Source organism: Cibotium barometz, chromosome 20 (assembly GCF_041138505.1).
Source record: "Cibotium barometz isolate CiBa-2024 chromosome 20, ASM4113850v1, whole genome shotgun sequence".
Taxonomy (NCBI): domain Eukaryota; kingdom Viridiplantae; phylum Streptophyta; class Polypodiopsida; order Cyatheales; family Cibotiaceae; genus Cibotium; species Cibotium barometz.
In genome coordinates this window covers 45,238,365-45,261,325 of record NC_141065.1, presented here as the reverse complement: position 1 = coordinate 45,261,325, position 22,961 = coordinate 45,238,365, and positions in this window count along the sequence as shown.

The following is a 22,961-nucleotide window of genomic DNA, read 5'->3' as shown; positions in this document are numbered from 1 at the left end:
AATGAGTTATGTATTAATTTCTTAAAAATTTTACCATAGCTCCGCTGCTATTACTGGATAATTTTTAATATTTTCTAAAAGAATAAGACTTAGTAATACAATTATGATAGTATAACTATCTTTTAGACCTAAATCCAATTTATGGATTTAAATCATAAGATTACCATAATTTTATTAGCATAAAAGTATAAAAAGCCATTTTCCTAACCTCTAGCTTCACAAGCCTAGAGTTTGATTTGTGAATTGAGAATTTATCAATGAGAAGCATCATTTGAATAAGGAATGACTATTCTTTTGGGGAGAGAGAGAGATAACATAAAAAGCATCCTAATTAAGCATAAATATAAACTTTTCTTAATTATTCATTACAACTCTTAAGAAAAGCTTGATTTGCATTATAAACACTTAATTAGAAACTTCTCAAGCTTGAGAGGGGTTGAGAAGTGAAAACATTGATAATAGTAGAGAAAAACCATGAAATTACATCTTACCTCTTGATTTTATTGCTTCTCTATCTTAGAAGAAGCCCTCGACCAATCAATTGGTTTGAGGGTTGAGAGGAAATCTCCAAGGATGGTTGAAGAGAGAGAGAAGCTCCACTCTCTCCAAAAGTAAAGGATTTTTAAGGGATAATAGAAAATATGAGTATTTTAATGTAATACTGGCATAGAATAGCTCAAAGATGAGAATACAAAAGAATGAGGGCCTATTTATAGGTGAGGGAGGCCACTAACTGATTCCAACTAAGTTCTAAAATTTTCCAGCTTCAGTTTGGACAAGATTTGGATTAGTTTGGCTCCCTTTTTGATTTGGTTTGATCCAGGAGAGAGGAGAGATAAAAATATCACAATTTTTTTGAATTAAAAAATCATCCACATGTGTGAAACAGGCGCCTACCTCAAATTCTCCCCCCTCCTTACTACCAAGGTGTCAAAATATATCATTATTCTAAAATATCTCATTTTTTTAGTAATATCTCATAGTTTTAACTAATAAACCTTGTACTCAGTCAACTCTTCATCTTATGTGAGAACCTTAATTGGACTATAATCCAGAAATTTTTGAAAATCTTGACCCTTAGGCTAAGGTCCTTTATACACATTTTCAATTAATTCCAAATGCACATTGGAAAGTTCTTTTTGAATTTTTGTTTCAAGGGAAACCATTTTAGACGCTAGGAGGATTTTTATATCCAAAAATATCTCAATTTTGGATTACCTCTCTCTAGGCCAAAACAGGGTAAAACAAGATCTTTCTTTTATTTCAGAGAGGGGAATAATTACAAGAACAAAAGGGGAGGTTCTTACACCTCAAAAGCTGGAGGGAGGAATCTTACATATACATACATTTTTGCCTATTCTACCTATGTTGGCTTGTAGACCAGATGCCTTCCACTTCTTTTAACTGGTTATATAACCATATTTAAAGTTTTTATCAGAGTCTATACAAGGAAACTGTAAGAAGGCAACAAGTAGCCTCAAGGGTGATTCTAGACCTTGAGATGTATATATCCCTTCATTCTTATCTAATCTCTTGGAAGAGAAGGCTATTTTGCTATGATCTTTCGGAGGAAGAGACTACCACTCCATAGTTTTTTATTTAAAAGGAAGAATAGTGTGCCATAGTAACCCTAGGAGAGGAGGCTACTTTGCCATAGTCCTTCGAAAGAGAGAAGAGTCAGAGTACATGTAAGAGGAGATTACGCTAAAAGATGGTCGGATAATTCCAATTCTATGTGAAGTCATTAGAATACTCTCCGTCCTCATATTTCAAGTTCTTAAGCTCTTATTAACGAGCAAAGACAACATAATTTCTATAAAGTATATATTTTTCAGTTATTAAATTATATATCATTTGTGGGGGTTGAGGTATGCCGGCTTCTCTATTAATTATCAATAGTGATCTGTTTGATTGATTTACTAGTTAAAGTTTAATTAAGATAAAAATTATGATAGAAATAGTATAATGAATTATTTAAAAGAAAATATTTTTTTTAAATTTCTATGGATATGTTTGCTGGTTTCATTGCTAATCTGTAGGTACATCTTCTCCCCTAATTTTGTTAACTCCACTCTAGCATTGCATGGTTGGTAGGTGGAGGCAGTAGCAAGCCCAGTAATCCCCTCCTATGCCACTAGGAAGATTTCCACCTTGCAAGGGTGGACATGTGATGCCTAGTTCTATGGGCCCAGGCTAGTGCGGTGAATTAGCCTACCTCATGAGTAGACATCTCCTCTGAGGAGCGGAGGGTTTGGTACAAGCGCGGTAGGAGCTAAGGGGGGGTGATAGGCTGGCTTGGCCCTTGCCGACTGGTTGACAATCAGGGAGTATGGTCCATGAGGTATGCCCAGCTGATTTAGTTTTGAAGAACAAATTCTAGATCATCCAATAGGTTGGTATTTATTTGGATATGTATATGGACATGGATATGGAAGCCTGGATTTGGCTATTGGTCCAGTTTCAGGGTCTCTTTTATGAACATTTTGCTGTAGGAATAAATATTGTTCTCAAAGGCTATTTTAAGGAACTTTGTGAAACGTCTTTAATTAAAGAACGTGTTTTTATATGTTTCATGGTGTGGTAGGACCTAATTAGATTTAAAAAATGATTGGATGAGTGGGTGGATGGATACCCAATGGCGCCATCTTATGGATGGGTGGACAGTGGTGGGTGGATGGATGCCTGACGACGCCATCCTATGGATGGGTGGACCCAATGAGTCGGGCAACTTTGCAACATAATTATTATTTACAATCCATAATAGAATAATTCCCAAACAAGTTCCATTTTAGGAGAATGAGCCAATGGTCCTGCCTCATAAAGAAAAGAGAAAAAAGGTGTTGGCTTCCTTGTACCAAGTGTGGACTTGTTCCATCCTTGATCATGCACATTAAGTGCCACTTGATCGGAGGAATAGATTCCTATTAGAATAATTACTCTACCCCTGCGAGATAGATGTAGGTCCCTCTGTTTGCTTGTATTTCATATTTCTAAGAGATCGAGGTGTCCTCAATTGAAGACAAGGGGACTTAGCTGCCTATCAAAAGGATCCCCTTGACCCAGCTAGGGCAGGGACCTTACAAGGCTCTTCGATACAGAGAGTGCTTCAAGATCTTTCCTTCAGATACCATCGTATCAAAAGTAGATCTTGCCAAGAACCGTTGAGATATTGAGCTCAACTAGTACGTGCTAAGACGGACATTGATGACCCACCTGGGTGATAGCTTCCACATCTACACCACTGGCATAGTTGGTGAGATTATGGGGGTGATATGTGGCCAGTGGGATGATAGGCTGTGTGGTGACAGCCATTTTGGATTACTAGAGACTGGCATAATTATAGAATCAGCTTATTTAGTGGGGTTCAAATTATGGATTGACCCTTGTATGTTGTAGTAGTTGCCATATAGTGTGTACTCTTATCTTTATGTTATGTTGGCTAAGTAGAGAAGAAGAAGACAGAAGAAAATTCAGCTATCCATCTCTCTCTTGTGTCTTGCTCTCTCTTGTGTGTGTTGTGTGTGTCTTGCTCTCTCTTGTGTGTGTGTGCATTTGCTTGCTCTCTCTTGTGTCTTGCTCTCTCTTGTGTGTGTGTGTTTGCTTGCTAGGGTTTGAAGCTCTCCCTCTCCCCCACATTATCTTTATGGTATCAGAGCCTAGTTTGTGTGAGAGCTAAGGAGGTAAGCAAGAGGCAAGAATAGGCAAGGAAGGAATCGTTACTACACGGGTAAGAGCACCATCATCTCTTTCCCCTCTCCCCCACATTATCTTTATGGTATCAGAGCCTAGTTTGTGTGAGAGCTAAGGAGGTAAGCAAGAGGCAAGAATAGGCAAGGAAGGAATCGTTACTACACGGGTAAGAGCACCATCATCTCTTTCCCCTTCTTGGTTTAGGTACAACACCCCCTTAGTAGCTCTGGGAGCTACACATCTCCAATTGAGGAGCCGTCTTCACGGGAGCAGAGCTACAAGATAGGTATATTGTTGTGTTATCCTATTGGACATAGATTTTGATCTTTTCTTCCGTATTGTTCTAATATCTCCAAGGTCAATCCCACCTTTGTGTGTAACTCCAAGTTCTGTAGCCACATCATTTGTAAGGTCAATGAAATTTCTTTTCGAATATGATTTTTTACTCCACATAGATTCTCTTCTTCTCAGTTTTTGCACTGTCGGACCTTCACCAATATGTTTGCCTCTCATGTAGGATCCTTGTTTACTACTTTGCAAGATTGCTACAGTCATGTCAGTGATGCATGCATCATACAACGACACATACTTGACACCATTGTTTGTGCTCAACCAACTACCATGGATTGATTAAGACAGGTTAGTCCTAGGAACAAGGTAACGTTCTTCAACCTCCATCTCCTACACAAGAATAAGAAATCAACTTTGGTAAGGAGGAAGCAGTGATGCAAGATTTTAATGGATTAACAATGTTCAAATTTTCAAGTCACTCACTTTCAAAATGTATTCTCCCCAGTGGTAAACTCTTGAGTGCCACCACATCGGAGCCATGTCTGAATAAAGTGGATGTTGCCCTCGATTGCATGACCATTTTCAAGCCATTCACACAATGATTTGAATGCATGCATGGCAGCCTCCTTGGTTGGAGAATTCTTCCATTGTCTACATCTCATCTTGAACTCCTCTTGGTCATGAGGTGGGATGCATTTTGTAGCATGCTTATGAAGATTATCCTCCCAATGCCACAAACAAGTGCGCTCCTTTCCCAACATCACATTCTCTGGGCCCCCATTAAAGACAATCCTAAACAGCCCTCCAATTTTCCTGAGCTTCATCCCCCATGAAACCATGAAACTGTGCTTTATGAAAACCCTCTTTCCCCATGACTTGGTTCAACATGAAGATGAGGGTTGTAAACATGGCAAGCCATGAACAAGGATCTTTGCAAGACTTTCAAAAGTACGAGGCTAAGTTCCAAGATCTTTGGACCAAGTGGATCAACTCTTTACCTCAAGGAGGTGAGGTAGCCCCCAATTTTCTTAAGAGGGATAGGTTTGTAGTTGGTCTTTTCCCACCCTTGAGAAAAAAGGTAGTCTAAATTTCCAATCAACTTTGAAGAGGCACTAATAGTGGATAGAGAGAAAGATAGAAAGTTGAGACTCCAATCACTTAGACCTAAGGTAGAATTGGACATGGGACGAAGAGAGGAGGGCACTCACGTGGATCCTTTAGCTCATTTGGAACCAGGGGCATCGACAGTCTTAGGGATGGCACTACCAGGAGTAGTTGAGGCTACACAACAAGAGCTTCTCCAAAGGATAACTCAACAACTAGAGAGTCTAAATCTAAATTTAATGCAAAATCCTAGAGCACAAGCACCATGAGAGGCTAGAAGGGGACCTAGGAGACAAGCACAAGAGTTAATTTGCTACAACTATAATGAGTCAGGTCATGGGATGTATAACTGCCCATACCCAAGGAGACCTCGAGTGGGGATGTTCCCAATCCAAAGGCCCGCTCAACCACTCCCAAGGGATATGCCCCCACCCTAATGACCTGCAACCATTCCACCTATTCCACCAGTGCCACAACCACAACCACCACCACCGATAGAGAATCGAGTGATCAATGTGCTCAAATTAGGCGCAATTGAAGAACACATGGAGGAATTGGAGGCCATGCTAGCAATAAAAAGAAATAGAGCTCAGCACATGGATGACAAGATGGAAGACTCAGAGGAGGCCATGAAGGAGCAAAAGAAGGAGGAAGGTGAGAGCAGCAAGCGAGTCAAGAAAGCTAAGAGCTCCAAGCGAAAGATCACTATGGAGGACTTTCCTCTTGGTAAGGGACTCAAGTCTTATAATCTTTCCATTGATTTGAGTTCACAAAGACCCAATATTACTTATCCACAACTCTTAGAGCTATCACCTCTATTAAGAAAGCAGTGGCCTAGGCTGTCAAGCACTATAATTCCCAAGAAAAAGCATGTCAGGCCCATGAATCTAATTAGAAGCAACCCCCATAAAGATGTTGTCCCAGTTTTAGATGCTTGGGTTAAGGGTCACAAGGTGTCAAGGGTGTATGTGGATCAGTGGAGGAGCCCAGATGTGTGTAATGTCAGAGAGGACTATGCACAAGTTAGGTCTAGAGATTAATTCCCCATCTCCCTTTAAAGTAACCTTGGCCAACAACTCTAGCATAAAATGTTTGGGAGTCATTAAGGGTGTAAGAATCACAGTTTGCTCCATTGAAGTGGAAGTTGACATGTATATTATCTCTAGTCATTTAGGGAGGCCATGGCTTATTGCCACCATGAATGCAAATAAAAAATGGGGAACAAGAATGCTCGTCTTAAATCTAGAAGGGTTGAAGGGGTCCTGTAGCAAGAAGTTCACATATGATTGGAACAATGGTAAGGAAATTGATTTGAGATATGAAACCATTGTAGATGAAGAGAGCAGTGAGTACTCCACCATAGAGACTGAGGAAGAAACATCAAGCACTGAGGATACAAGCTTGTTTGATGTTATGGGCCTAGTATTTCAGAACAAGGAAGCCAACGAGGAGATAATGACATCACACCAAACAGATACAGGGACAGAGGAGAAGGTGAGGTAGATGCTGGCACAACAAATTTGACACCAAAAGAACAAGAAGGCTACCTTGACATGCTCAAGAGGTATCCTAATCTTTTCATACTACTCTCAAATCACTGGGGTAGAGGTAATTAAGCATCATATTGAATTGAAGACAGAATCACAGCCTGTTGTCCAAAAATTGAGAATATTAGGGGTAGTACAAAGAGAGGCTTTGTTAACACAGGTTCATTTATCCCATGGACAATTCTGAGGTGGTGTCCCCTGTGGTATTCACTCCCAAAAAGAATGGTAAGTGAAGGGTATGTGTTGATTATAAACCCCTCAATGTAGCCACAAAGAGGGATCACTTTCCCCTACCATTCCAAGATGAGATCCTAAATGAGGTAGCTAGTCATGAAAGGTATATAGTTTGTGATGATTGTTCAGGTTATTTTCAAATCAGGATGGCTGAAGAGGACCAGAAGAAGACCACTTTCATCACCACTTGGGGATGTTTTGCTTATAGAGTGATGCCTTTTGGCCTCACTAATGCCCCTGCCACTTTCCAAAGATTCATGAACTAGCCATTCTTTGGATCATCTATAAGGGTTTTTGCATATACAGCAGTAGGGTTTCACATTGCCAAAAGGTGGAGGAGGGCTTTAAGATATTATTTCAACTAGGTGGATAATTGATATTATTTCAACTAGGTGGATAATTGAATCCAGAGAAGTGTCACATTGTTCAAAGCAAGGTGTTGCCTTTGGGCCACATGATTTCTGCACAAGGATTTGAGGCAGATCCATCAAAGGTGAGGGACCTCCTAGCTCTACCGTTTGCAGAAAGGAAGTGGAGATCATACCTTTTGCTGCCAAAACCTTTTATCATCCTAATAGTTGAAACACATTTCCTTATGTAACATGTTGTTCAGCATATGAACCTCTCACTAAAGATTTCAAAATATATTTTGGAGCTACAAGAATTTGAATATACTTTTATGGTGCAGGATAGCACCCGTGCTTGTCTAGCAGATGTGTTGACTTACTGCTATCATGGGAAGAAGGTGGCCCCTAAAGAAAAAACCTCAGAGAGGAGCCCCTTACTGATGCCTTCACATTGTATTTTGATGGGGCCTACAGAAAGAAGAACAATTTGGCAAGAGGAGGATTTATCATTTAAAATCCCGAACAAGAGGTGGTTTCCCAAGTAAGTAAAGTTTTATCTGATGTCCACTCAAACAATGAGGAAGAATATGCCACACTGCACTTGGGCTTGTAAGAATGCTAATCTTTTGATCTAATTGAAGCAAGTTAAGTGTTTAATGAGAGTTTGATGCTATGAAAATCAAGCATGTGCCTAGGAATAAGAACAAGGGTGTATATGCCCTAGCTAACCAATAGTTAGATGTTTGTGCAATAAACCTTAGGAGCCTAAGTTTCAAGGCAAAGAGCATCTTTAGGACATCACTCAGTTCCTACTCACAGGAGAACCTCTACAAAGTACAAAGACATAGGTTAGTACGTAGTGCTTTATCTTATCAATTTATTGGAGAAGATTTGTACCACAAAGGGAAGGACTTGGTTGTAAGATTCCTCCCCAGCCTCTCAAAATGTCCAGCATCTTCCCCTGTAATCAATCCCTCTTCAGAAATATAAAAGACTTGTTTCTAACTGTTTTAACCTAGAGAGAGAAAATATTCTAGAAAGAGAATATTCAGATTTTGAATATTTTTGGATAGAAAAATATCTCATCCTATTAAAATAAGTTCCCCTGAAACAGAAATTCAAAAAGAATTTTCCAATGTGCAATTGGAATTAATCGGAAATGTGTATAAAGGACCTTAGCCTAAGGGTCTAGATTTTCAGAAATTTTTGGATTATGGTCCAATTAAGGTTCCTATGGGCCAATAGCATCAATCCATGTGTAGAGAGGAGATAAATCCAATTTTGTAAAAGAAGATACCCAAAAATGAGTAAATGCTCACATAAGATGAAGAGTTGAAAATGTACAAGGTTTATTAGTAAAAAAATTATGAGCAATATTAAAAGTATGACATATGTAAGGAAGGGGAGTTCTTTAAAGGAGGTGCATATTTCACATAAGATGAAGAGTTGAAAATGTACAAGGTTTATTAGTAAAAAAATTATGAACAATATTAAAAGTATGACATATGTAAGGAAGGGGAGTTCTTTAAAGGAGGTGCATATTTCACATAAGATGAAGAGTTGAAAATGTACAAGGTTTATTAGTAAAAAAACTATGAGCAATATTAAAAATATGAGATATTTTGGGTATAATGATTCCATTTTGACACATATGTAAGGAAGGGGAGTTCTTTAAAGGAGGTGCATATTTCACATGCTTGAATGAGTTTTAAACTCATAAAAATTGAGATATTTCATCTCTCCTCTCTCCTCATTTAAGTCTAGTTCCAAAAAGTTAGCTTAACTGACCTAAAAATGGTCAAATATTGACCAAACTGATTTAGAAAATTCTAGAATCAGTTTGTTTGGTTAGGAGCTCAATTTTTCCTATAAATAGAAGCCTCCCCCTTGTTGAAAAATATATAGTGTTTATGCATCGTTACTCTACTCCACCTAAGCCAAGAACTGTGAATTCATTTAATAATTCACTAGTTTTTGGAGCTTCCCTCCTTCTTCAATCCCCATTAGTGGCTCCATCAACATACTTAACCAATTGATTGGTTGGGGGCCTCTACCGTGAACAAAGAATCAAGCAAGTTGTAAGGTAATTAGTGAATATTGATCTTTCTATAATTTCTCAATGTTTCTCTCTTCTCAACCCCTCTCAAGCTTGAGAAGTTTAATTGGTATGGTTTTTTTAAATGCTATTGAAGTTTGAATAGTAGTGAAGAGTTACATAATGCTATTGAAGTTAATTTTCATTTATGTTTAAATTCTAATGATTTTTATGTAAATTCTCTCTCTCTCACTCAAGAAATGGTCATACTCATGACCCATTCTCAATCCAAATCAAGCTTTTCATAAAGCTTTTCCTAAACCAAGATTAAGCTATGCTTGAGGCCAAATTAATGGCTTTTTTCTATGCTTTTAGTTTATGTATATTAATGATTCAATCCATTATGGATTAATAATCCAATTAGAGATTATTTTAATTATTTCCTTAATGATAAGCATTATCCCTTAGAAAAATTGAGATTTATCAGTCATAGCAGCGGAGCTATGGCAAAATTTTTATAAAAATTATGCATAAAATAATTTCATTCAAAGCATAAAAAGAGGACTTCCTACCATATTCTAGGAATTATCATCCTAGATTAATTGAAAGAATTTCATTATAATCATGGAGACATTGAATTTTAATATCATGCATAAAGGATAAATTTTTATATCAAAAGTGTTATTTTTATCAATTTTTATTTTCATGCATAGAAGTATGCATAAAGGATAATTTTTTATATCAAAAGTGTTATTTTTACCATTTTTATTTCATGCATAGAAGTATGCATAATGGTTAAATTTTTATATCAAAAGTGTTATTTTTATCATTTTTATTTTCATGCATAGAAGTATGCATAAAGGAAAAATTTTTTATATCAAAAGTGTTACTTTTATCATTTTTAATTTTCATGCATAGAAGTATGCATAAAGGAAAAAAAAAATTTTATATCAAAAGTGTTACTTTTATCATTTTTAATGCATAGAAGTATGCATAAAGGAAATTTTTTTTATATCAAAAGTGTTACTTTTATCATTTTTAATTTTCATGCATAGAAGTATGCATAAAGGAAAATTTTTTATATCAAAAGTGTTACTTTTATCATTTTTAATTTTCATGCATAGAAGTATGCATAAAGGAAAATTTTTATATCAAAAGTGTTACTTTTATCATTTTTAATTTTCATGCATAAAAGTATGCATAAAAGAAAATTTTTATATCAAAAGTGTTACTTTTATCATTTTTAATTTTCATGCATAAAAGTATGCATAAAAGAAAATTTTTATATCAAAAGTGTTACTTTTATCATTTTTAATTTTCATGCATAGAAGTATGCATAAAGGAAAATTTTTTATATCAAAAGTGTTACTTTTATCATTTTTAATTTTCATGCATAGAAGTATGCATAAAGGAAAAATTTTTATATCAAAAGTGTTACTTTTATCATATTGGATTTCATGCATATAGGTATGCATAAAAGATATTCTTTTTATACTAAAAGTGTGATTTTCCTCATAAATGGATTTTATGCTTAACTTAGATGCATAAGAGAAATTCTTTTATTCTAAAAGTATAATTCCCTACCAAATTGAAATTATGCATAAGAAGATGCATAAAAGATTGATTTTAATTTCGAAAGTGTTAGTCTCCTTAAATGGAATTTATGTATAAATAAATGTGTAGAGAAATCTTATATCAAATATAAGAATTCTCTTCTTAAAAAAAAGATATGAAATGTGATAAGATGTGATAAGAGGTGTATGAGATGTGATATGAATTGATAAGATGCGTATGGAAAGTGATAGGATGTGATAAGAGGTGTATGAGATGTGATAAGAATTGATAAGATGCGTATGGAAAGTGATAGGATGTAATAAGAGGTGTATGAGATGTAAAAAGATGTGATAAGATGTGTATGAGATGTGATAAGATTTGATAAGATGCGTATGGAAAGTGATAGGATGTGATAAGAGGTGTATGAGATGTAAAAAGATGTGATAAGATGTGTATGAGATGTGATAGAATGTGTTAAGATGAGTTAGGATGTGTTAAGATGTATATGGGATGTGTTAGGACGAGAATGGATGTAATATGGTTGTATGAATGTGATGTGGATGTATACATGTAGATGTATATGTATGAATGTGAATGTTGATGTGGATGTGGATGTATGGATGTAGATACGGATGTGTATGTATGTATGTAGATGTATATGTATGAATGTGAATGTTGATGTGGATGTGAATGTATGGATGTAGATACGGATGTGGATGTATGTATGTGAATGTGGATGTATGAATGAAGATGCGAAAATGGATGTATACATGTGAATGTGGATGTATGAATATGAATGTGGATGTGTGGATGTGGAAATGGAGGTATGGATGTATGAATGTAGATGTGGATGTATGCATGTAGATGCGTATGTATGAATGTGAAATTGGATGTATGATGTGGACGTACGAACATGGATATGTATGTAGAATAATGAATATGAAGATGTATGTGAGATAATGTAGTCTATATGAGTGAATGGATGAGAACGAGTACACACTGAATGGAATGTGGAATAAGTAATGTGGTCCGAGAGTGGATAATATGGAAAGACAAGAGTTCGATTTAGAAACTGTATTTTGTGACTGTTTGTAAATGACTGTTTTATGTCATGAATGCTGGGGAAGCATTTTGACCGTCTTGTGGAATTAAGGTCATGAAGACCTAACTGTTAAAGTTGCAACTGCTGACGGAGAGTCAATGGAGGACGTCTCGCGTAGCAAGGTCGATCGAGGTCTTGACCAGCCTCGACTCGATTTAAATGGTGAGCTTCCGGTACGGTGGATGAGGGACCAAGGAAGCGGCCTATGAGTGAAGCGCTAGGTCACCTGCGAAGGATCCTAGAGGGTGCTGACCATACGGTGCTCGGGCTCTGGGTCGCCGAAGATACCCACACGTGCGTCGTGGAAGATATTGGAACAAGGAGTAAGAGTTGTTTTCTGAAACCGGGCATGGATCTGGTTGATTGACCTTGCTGGTCCTCAACAGATGAGTCCATGGCTCTTTTATATGGATCTGTGGGTTGATCTTGCTGATCTTCCACGGAGACTCCATTCTATTATATGAATATATTGCCGGTTACTATGAGCTAGGAACCATGGAAAAGGCCCCTGAGAGAACAGGTGGTGAGCGTTTTGGTTGCCAATGATGCCATAAGTATACCGATGAAAGAATGACTGGAAATAAGGATTCAACCAGAGACTTTGAGGATTGTCATCAGTGACATAATGGTTTTATTAAAGGATTGTTTTAAAGCTAGTTGATGCTAAGAAAAAGGCAATTTCATATTGGGTGTGTAAGTGGTATGACTAGTTTTATGTTTGCATGAACTTCCGGCTAGGGGGCCTTGGAACTCTTTTCCTTGGTACCCGGGACAAAACCTAACCAAATTCCAAATTGGATCCCATCACTACAGTGGTTGGGCGGTTGGCTAACCCATGGGATCGGATGGGGTTAGGCTGGACTGATGGATCCGTAAATCGAGATTTAATTTCTATTATTACGATAGATGAAGTAAATCCCGGATAGAAATTGTTCTATGGATAGGAATCAACGGCTGTGCCTCTTGATGGGGAAAAAAGCGTTGATCCCAATGATCCAAGTGCAAGTTCTTCCTTGATTTGACCTAGTACCGTTAAAGGTGCAGTCAGATCAGTTTGATCAGTAATGATCTTGACTACGTTAGAGTAAAGAGTTATCCTGGTGGAATCGCCTGTGCTTTCCGGGTAAAGGAAGTTTTTCCGGTTTCGGTTTTGGACAAACCGACGGATTAGTCTCTTGTCCGGATATCCGTGGGCGAGGCCCCGAGTGTGGGACCCCTGTCCCGCGCGAGAAGTGCTACTTCCGCTGCTAGTACCCCGAATCCGTTGCTCGGTGGGAACAGGGATCTTACATTGGTAATGAGGAGGGTTCCCTCATCAGATGAAATAGGTAACATACTCCAATCTTGCCATGATGGAGTGTGTGGTGGGAACTTTGCACAAGAAATTACTAGCACAAAGATCCTCTTGACTGGATGCACTTGGCCTAGTTTACACAAGGATGTCCAACACTGGTGCAAAAGACTTGTAAGGCCTACCGACTTGCAAGAGATAAGAGACTCACTTATGAACCAAGGAATCCCATATTCTCCTATGGACCATTTGAAAAATGGAGAATCGATGCCATAGGTCCCCTCCCAAGGACCAAGTCAAGAAAAGTTTACATTATTGTGGCTATGGATTACATGACCACGTGGGCAGAAATGACCAGAACTAGGAGGATTATAGCCAAAGAAGTGGGCAAGATTGCGTTTGACAGTATTTGTTGCAGGTTTGGAACACCCTTGGAGTTGGTGTCAAATCATGGACCAGGGTTCTCAGGGAAGATGTTCTCCAAGAGCGTTTGGATAGGTTGAAGATCAAACACAAGTATTCTAGCCCTTATTACCCTCAATGCAATAGATTAGTAGAAAAGGTCAATGGAGTTCTATGCAAAATAATCACTAAACAGGTGGAGAGCCGACCTAAGGATTGGGACAAGCACTTGACTGCAACCATATGGGCTTATAGAACCTCATTCAAAGTAGCCACCAATTTCTCGCCCTTCCACCTCGTTTATGGTCAAGAGGACTTGTTGCCTCTAGAAGTGGAGATACCAAGCCTTAGGGTCTTGGTGAAAAGCCAAGTTGGGCCACATGAGAGGTTTGAGGAGCGGTTACTGGATCTACAAAGGCATGAGCTTGACAGGGATAAAGCAATGAGTTTCTACATTCAGTAGGCCACCAAGAAGCGGGATAAGTTTAATGAAGCACTCAAAGAGAAAGGCTTGGAGAAGGGAATGCTTGTCCTCAGGTATGATAGAAAATTGGATAACAGGTATGACACCAAATTTCTCCAAAGATGGGAGGGTCCTTTCATTATCCAGCATAAATTTGCCAATGGTAGTTACAGATTGTAAGATCTATCTGGAAAAGTACACAAAACTAGAGTAGGTATGAATACCTCTAATGAAGGGGGAGGGCTAAATATGAGCCATATTTATTTGAAACCATTATTTGTACCCACATATTTGTAAATTCACCCTTTCACACACTAGTTTGCACTTTTTCCAAAACAGTCACATTCTTGCACACCCTCTAGATCACAGCTTAGCACCTTCCCTAGAAATCACTTCTTGAAAAATGTAAAAAAAACCTCACACATTACATGCACTAGTTCATTTACGTTATCCATTCACTTTTTTATTTTTAAAAAGGGCTTAAGAGTAGACACACAACCTATCATAATATATTTCAAACCACTAACACATTTTCATCATCTTCATGGGAGAACCTTATCATTTTTAGGATTTATCCAAGGCAATTCTTCTTCACCATTTCTTGGACCCCATCTTGCATTTATTTAATTATATGAGCATTCTTCACATTTAGAAACTATAGCCTATTCCAAATGTAAAAATTCCTATTATTATTTTCTTATATATATATCTTGGTCATATGTAAGGCATGTGGGATTTTATTTTAAAGATTTCACCATATAAGGTGAGTAATAAGCCTAGTAGAATAGGTTTGGCAATCCAAGTCAAGGAGGGTGGGAATAATGGCTTAAATTATTTTGAATTGGGATAGTATTATAATCCACAAAGAGGGCCCAAAGACTTGGCATTTATTGGAATTTTCCACATGTGCACAAGTCTTACATCACCAAAGGAGAGGAGGTGAGCATTATGCCAAAATAATTCAAGATTCCATTTGATATTATATACATATAAGTACAATTTTTATTCTCATGATGGCTTGGCAAAAAAAAGTCTTGGAGACATGGGAGACCTACCAAAAGGACTTTTTTCAAGGTATACATTTTCAAATTCAAATTTTGACCATCTTCCACTCAAAATTTGGTGATGAGACTTTTCAGTTCATACTATGTATGATACCAAAAGTCAAATTTACAGAGCATGCGGTTAACTTCAATTTTAGTTTTGGAAGCTCCCCAATCCAAGCTACACAGAAAATGTTACAGCCAAAAGAGTGGACTGCAAAAATTTTGAATAGTTTACCCAAACCTCTTCCTCACTCATTCTCTTACCCACAATTACATTCACCACTTTGTAATGATTTCATCCCAAACCTATTTAAAATGTCCTTTGAAAATCTTGGCTCAAAAGGAAATTGTAATCATATCTTTTGAATTTTTCTCCACCATCTTGGACCTAGCAGCAATTGAGAACAATTACAATCTCTTCATCGAACCATTTTCACACCACTTAAATCCTTGCTAAGGGAGTCCCTCTCCACCTATAAAAGGGGCCATCTATCACCGTCAAAGAACAAGTTTTCTCTTAGTCCTCAAGCTCATGCTAGCCTCTTCTTTCCCCATCACCACCAAAGTCTTTGGTTTTCCTCTCTATGCTCATCGCATCATGTGGCTCTTGCCAACATCACCCTAGGTGTGTGAAATCCTTGTGTGATTAAGCCACTCTCTCTCTCTCTCCATGTACTTTGAGAACTAATAAGTAATCTTTGGTCTATTCCATATGTTTCAAGCCTCAGTTTCCATTAATGGGTTGTATATTTATGATATGGATGCGTCCTTTTTTGTTCTTCCATTGAGTAGGTTTAGGATCAAGAGCTCTCTTCTTTTTTGTCTTTGTGAGTGTGTTTCTTTTGGGAGATGATAGAGGCCACCCTTTGAAGAAATTCACCCTTAGTATGAAATTTGCTTATAGGATATAGGTCAGATTGTGCTATATAGCTCAGAGCTTTAGCTTTAAATATTTCCACATGTGCTATATAGCACGATCAATAATAGATGGTATAAATACATGAATACTAGCATGAATTTTCAATGGTAGAAATACATGAATACTGACATGAATTTGGACTTATTTCTTGTTTCCTCAGAGATTATTGATAAAAACTGAGTTGGAGTTTCATAAGGAAACTGACCATCTTAAGTTTTGTGAAGTATGGAAGTGAAATTTGACCATAGGGGAAAGTGTACATTTTTACCTCTCCCCCCAAGTGCAGTTGAAGACTTTCGCAGGAGAGCCTTAGTTAGGGACTCCTTTCTTTGCAAAAGTTGTGGGTTCCTTTTTGATGCTACTACCCTTGACGTATTTTCATTTCCTTGCCGCCATGTGTACCATATGTTATGCTTTGCTCACCTGCAGAGAATATGGAAGTTGTGTTACTCCTAATTGCAAACATGTCATCCTTGAGAGGGTAAATGGTATGAAGGGGCTAAATCGCAAAGCTGTCAAGAAAGAACAGAGCTCTGGTAAGGGATGCACATGATATCTTAGTAGTTGCTAAAATTGATGCTTCAAGTGTAACATTTGACATGTGATTTTCAGGTACAGAAAAAGGAACATCTGGGTTTGTGGTCGAGGAGTGCCATCACAAATATTCATGATGCGAGCCACAAGTAACTGTACTATGTTATTTTGTACTTAAAGTTAATTTGCAATACTGAATTTAGTTATCAATTATGTCTCCACGTGTTATTTTAGAACATTTCTCACACGCCGACCCAACAAAGATGGTCAATTCCATTACCCAAGCTGACCTAACAACACCGATGGTGCATAGGGCAAGTGAAGCGGAGTCAACACTTGGTGCTGATTTGAAAGAAACGTTGGCGAGGATACATGCGGAAGCTAACTATTTGAAGGGAACACCATCTCGCCAAGGCATAAGAACCCAACCCCAAAGCGCACGAGATCAACCCCCAAGAGCCTATGTGGTGATGAGCTAGATGTACCCCTTAGTCATTTTAAAAACAAGAAAAAACCATTTGCCAAGCAAAAACTATATTCTAGTGATAAGTCTAAGCACTTTGATGATGCTAATTAATGATGTGGCATTCCATTTTTTTCATATTGTAGCCCAAGGGCAAGATTGTTTGAAAATGGATTTTGTCTTCTAATTTATTTGTTTTGTTCTTTGCATTTGTATCTTTTCCTTATTGCATACTATTTAAACACTTGCACCATTTATTGTACACCTCACACTACATGGTTAAGGTATAGAGTTCAACATGTGTATTGGTAATTATTTTTCTATTGGTGCATGTTATAGATATGCCAAATATGTTGACCATCATCAAAAGGGGACCCCATTGATGCCTTTGTAGGTTATTGCACGACTTGTATCCTCAAAGGATAAATGTTTAATTCTTGACCTTAATGGGCTTTTGCTGAAAAGATACATAATTACCTATGTTCAAGGAATGGGAAGGAGATGGGTGACTGATGACATAAGCAGCTTGTATAAGGTTAAATAGAATCAACAATGGCTCACGACACAAGATTGGGTCCAATTTTCCTCCACGTAAGAGTAAGCCCCAAAGTTTCGGGGACAAGCACATTTTAAATATGTTGTAAGAATTGATGCACTATAGTTTCTTCAAGGCTAGGTGAAAGTACATGTTAGTAGCACCCACGTTGTCAAAGCAGAGTGTACTATTGAGGGTTATCCTTTTGTTATTTGAAATAATACCTTGTAACAGCATATGTGCCTCTTGAACATATGTTATCTCTCTCTCTCTCTCTCTCTCTCTCTCTCTCTCTCAAAAGTAGAATAAAGTTATTCGAATAAAATGATACAACCCAATTAAAAGCAAAATAAAATTATTCTAATAAAATGATACCTCAAAACATTCTTACACATCCCATACATCTCTGAAGAAGTAAAACGCGGAAGACGAGTTGTCCCACTAAAACAATTCAGGGTTAGTCCATTCAATTACCTCCCTTTCTGTCAAAATTGGTTGGTGGTGGTGGATGAACATATTTTCATTTTGGCTCAATCCCATGACTCTCATGTACACAAAGTATAAGTGCTTGCATGCTAAGTAGGGTTTTTACTTTCTGACCCTTCCCAAGAAATTTGGACATGACCATGATGGATGCATTTTTATGTGCACATCATAACTTCCCACATGAGAGTCAAAATTTTAGACTATTTATATTATTAGTCTCCAAAACTGGGAAAAAAGAAGATGTCGAATTAGAAAGCTAAAATTTCTACCTTGTTTTTCCTTGAGATAGAGATGTACTTTAAGCTTTTATCATGTTCCTAGAACTTGGATTAGCGCGTGAAAAATAAAATCTTAAGCATTGAGCATTGCAACACATTGGTATATACATCTCAAGGTCATGAATCACCTTGAGGCTACTTGCTGCCTTCTTACAGTTTCCTTGTATAGACTCTTTGATAAAAACTTTGAATATGGTTATATAACTGGTTAAAAAAAGCGGAAGGCATCTGGTATACAAGCCAACGCGGGTAGAATAGGCAAAAACGTATGTATATAGCTGCAAACGTGCCATCTTTAGAAACGTGTTGCTTTTCATATTTTTAGTGTGCGTAGCATCTAAATATGTAAAAGTACTCTAAATATGACCTCCTATCACCTAAATTCAAAATTCTATTATTGGAGATATTTATCTCTTAATAGATATATTCTTGTCCTCCTATTTCTTTTCAAATTTTTGGAGCTAATATTTTTACTCTATCACTTTGTTAATATTTCTAGCCTTATATTCACTCTCTAAGTGCACTCTCTTTCTTCTTGAAATCTATATTAAAAGAGAATCATCACATGGCTTGGGAGGGATCTTACATTCTCCCCCACTTAAAAGATTCGAGATGTCCTCATCTCTCGCGAGCTGGGGTAATCTCCAAGTAAATCCTCTTCTCTCCCAAACTGATGTCCTCACTTGGTAGAAATATTCTTTTATCTAAACATTATTCCTAAGAGTCCCTTCTTTCATGTGTCTAGCTCATTTTGTTGAGCTCCCAAAGTGTCTTCATTTTTTTAAACTTGATTGGCCTTATTATCCTAAGTTCATGCATCCATATATGTTGAGATATCGAGCTCATCTAGTGAGGCGGTGGACACTGATGACCCGCCTGGGGGATAGCTCATTTTGTTGAGCTCCCAAAGTGTCTTCATTTTTTTAAACTTGATTGGCCTTATTATCCTAAGTTCATGCATCCATATATGTTGAGATATCGAGCTCATCTAGTGAGGCGGTGGACACTGATGACCCGCCTGGGGGATAGGTCCCACACTTACACCACTGGCATGGTTGGTGAGATCATGGGTGATATGTGGCCAGTGGGATGACAAGCTGTGTGACACCCATTCTTGAGACTGGCATAATTATAAAACCAGCTCATTTAGTTGGGTTCACACTATAGAGAACCCTAGTATGTATTTGGTTGAGTAACTTTTCATATAGTGTGTACTCTTATCTTTGTATATGGTGTGTTGAGTGTTGTGTGAAGAAGAAGAAGATTTTTAGCCTCTCACCTTGTGTGTTCTCTTTTAGGGTTTTGTGAGTGTGTGTGTGTGCTTGCAAGAGCTCAAGCTCTCTTCTCCCCTGCATCTTTTTATGGTATCAGAGCCTGGTTCATGCTAAGGGCTAAGCTGCAAGCAAGAGAAGCACAAGAAGCAGTACGAGGATAAGAGCTTCATCTACTCTTCCCTATGTGTTGGTGAGACTACACCCTTGTCTCAGGAGCTCTACGGGAGGCACCGGTAAACGATCTTTGATTGAGAAGCTTTCTTCGCGGGAGTAAAGCTATAGGGCAACTATATCGTCCTATTGGACAATATTTTTTGGGCCAAAAACGCGTTTCGGGCACGTTAGGACGTCTGTTTTTCGAAAAGCAGGCAATTTCGAGCACTGCGGGTGTTGAAGGCATAGTTCTCTTAAGTCAGAATGTGCTAAGTCGGATGTTTGCCGAGTCAGATATTTGGTAAGTCGGATATGTTCTTAGTCAGATATTTGGTAAGTCGGATATGTGCTTAGTCAGATATTTAGTAAGTCGGATATGTGCTAAGTCAGAATTATAAGATGGTATTTCTTGGGATCTTGGAAGTTACGATATGTAACAGTTATTCAAGAATAACATTTTGGGGAAAGAGTAACGTTTTTTGCGCAAGGTAGAAAAGAAGGGGAGCAATGTAATGGGGAGGAGAAGAGAAGAGAAGAGAGGAGAATGAAGCATATTTTTAGGGTTTTCTCTTGTGTAACCTTGCTCTGTCAAAGTTCTATCTGTGCATTACGTTTCTACTGTGTCTGAATTTTTATTTTTGCCTATTCAACATGTTTCTTTATATGCTTAACTGCTTAGCTATGTAACCATTAAACACTAGAAATTCACGGTGGTTTCAACCATAATGGTTGATTAGGATGGAGCCTATAATAGGAGCATGCAAAGCAAGTGCTGCAGATTCAAGCACCGCTACAGATTCAGGTGCTGTTTCGAAATCAGATTCAGGAGGTGAAATCAAATTTAGAAGATGAAATCAGATTCAGGAGGCAACGATATATGTACAAAGCTACCATATTCTGTCTGGGGAAACTGAACATAAAACAGAACTTGTTTCAGGCACAACATTATCATGATGCTCGGCTGCATATGCTCGATTTCGATCTACATCAAATTGACGCTTAAAGCACATGGAAGAGGGATGATCAGATTTTCCACAATAATCACAAGAAGAAGAATCTCTAGATAAACGTGGTTGTTTTGTGGTAATGTTGTGTTCTTCATCATATTGGCGTGCCCAACAGTCATCTTCAGTATGACCATTCCTATTGTAGTAAGAACAATGCTTGTTAGGAAATTTGAGACGAGAGAAACTACCACCACCACGACCACCTCTACGGTTGCCTCGTTGAAAAGGACGCCTTCGCACATTAAAGGTCCGTTCCAACTGTTGTGACTCAGGCTCCTCTTGTTGTGAAAACATAGCTGCATCACGACATACGCTACGTCGTTGTTGACGTTGAGAATACTCAATCAAAGATATGCAAGTTTGGTCAAAATCAAGACCGTCCTTGTTAGAAAGAATAGTAATAATGTTGTCATAAGACGGATCCTTTATCGTATCAAGAAGAATTGTAATAAGTTGCTTTCGTGGAATAGGATCACCCACCAGCAGCAAGTTGATTAATAATAGATTTGAAAGAATCAATATGCCCCGTCATAGTAGTACCAACTTCATACTGTAACTTTGAAAGCAAACCTCTCAAATAAAGTGTTTCTGTAACAGACTTTTTCTGAAAATTTGCTATAAGATACTCCCATACGTCATGGGAAGTAGGAAAGTCATACACATCAAGCATGAGAGAATCACTAAGAGTAGAAAGAATGTACTGACGAGCTGCTTTATCACGCCTTTGCCAATCCATATAAGCAAGACGCCATGCATCAAAAACAGGGCCTTCCGTGATAAGAACGTTGTCAGAATCCGGAATAGTAGGCTGAGACGGATATAGAGAATCGCTAATAACAACATCTGAGAGCTCATCGCCTTCAAGAATTAACAGCATCTTTGCTTTCCAACCGGGAAACCCTTGGCCTTGAAAAGAAGGAATAGAACGTTGACCAAAAGGAAAACCATTGACGAGAACAGTCATAGCCATATCTATCTGCGAGAAGACGTATAAGATAAAATCACAAAATCTGCACACCATAGACAAGGACGACCGCAAGAGATAAGAGACGTCAAAAAGAAAAGAGTCCTCAAAATAGTGAGATGTGGGATGCAAGATTCATTGATAGACGCTTGATGAAAAAGCTAGATTAGTTGTTTTTCTAAGAATAGCAAAATAATAAGAGATGCTTGACGAGGAAGCTAGATTTGGCGGTTTGCTAAAAACGCTTGACGAGGAAGCTAGATTTGGGCGGTTTGCTAAAGACGCTTGACGAAGACGAAACCTGTGTGCTCACAAAGACGCTTGACGAAGACGAAACCTGTGTGCTCACACAAAGAACCTGTTTGCTTATTCAAAGAACGTGTTTTACTGTTACAGATGCAGTTTGCCTGAACTGTCATAACTTTTGACTCACAACTCCGTTTGACAAACTTTTTTGATAGGATTCACCAGCATAATACAATCTACACACCTACACAATACAATACAATAAGGACGCGATTAAGAAACAACTCTAATTACAACAATTTAAGCTATAAAATCATGTAGACAACACATAATCAAAGAACAATCTTGTAAGACATGAAATTATAATCATGAATTTAACAAGAAGACATAGATGCTTCAACACCATATTGGGGAATATGGGAATTTCCCACAAGTTTGGGACACGTGGTCAAAAGTTTGGATTAACCATAACTTGAACACCACTAATCCAAAATGAGCGCTTTATAGCTCTTTAGATTCCATTTTTCAAGCGCTTTCCAATGATAGGTCATATGATAGGGTTTTGAGAAAGTTACAAACATGTTATCCATGCCCCCTTTTTAAAGTATTCAAAAATGGGAATTGGGAAATTCCCAAATTCACTAATATGGTGTTCTTTCCTCATAGATGCTCTGATACCATGTTGAAATGTAGAGAGAAAGAGACGAGACAAGAGACACATCATGCATGCTCCCAAAGACTGATTCATATTGAGGACAAGATACATATATATAGGTGAGACCAAGCTAGGTAGAGTGAGCCATATATAGAGCTCCAACAATTTGATTACAGGGGAAGATGCTGGACATCTTGAGAGGCTGGGGAGGAATCTTACACCATGTCTACGGGAGGCTGCAGGTATTATGTTGCATTTATTGATGACCACACAAGAGAAGGGTGAGGTGTTCACTCATTTTCAGAATTTCAGAGTTATGGTTGAAAAGCAAACAGGGAAAT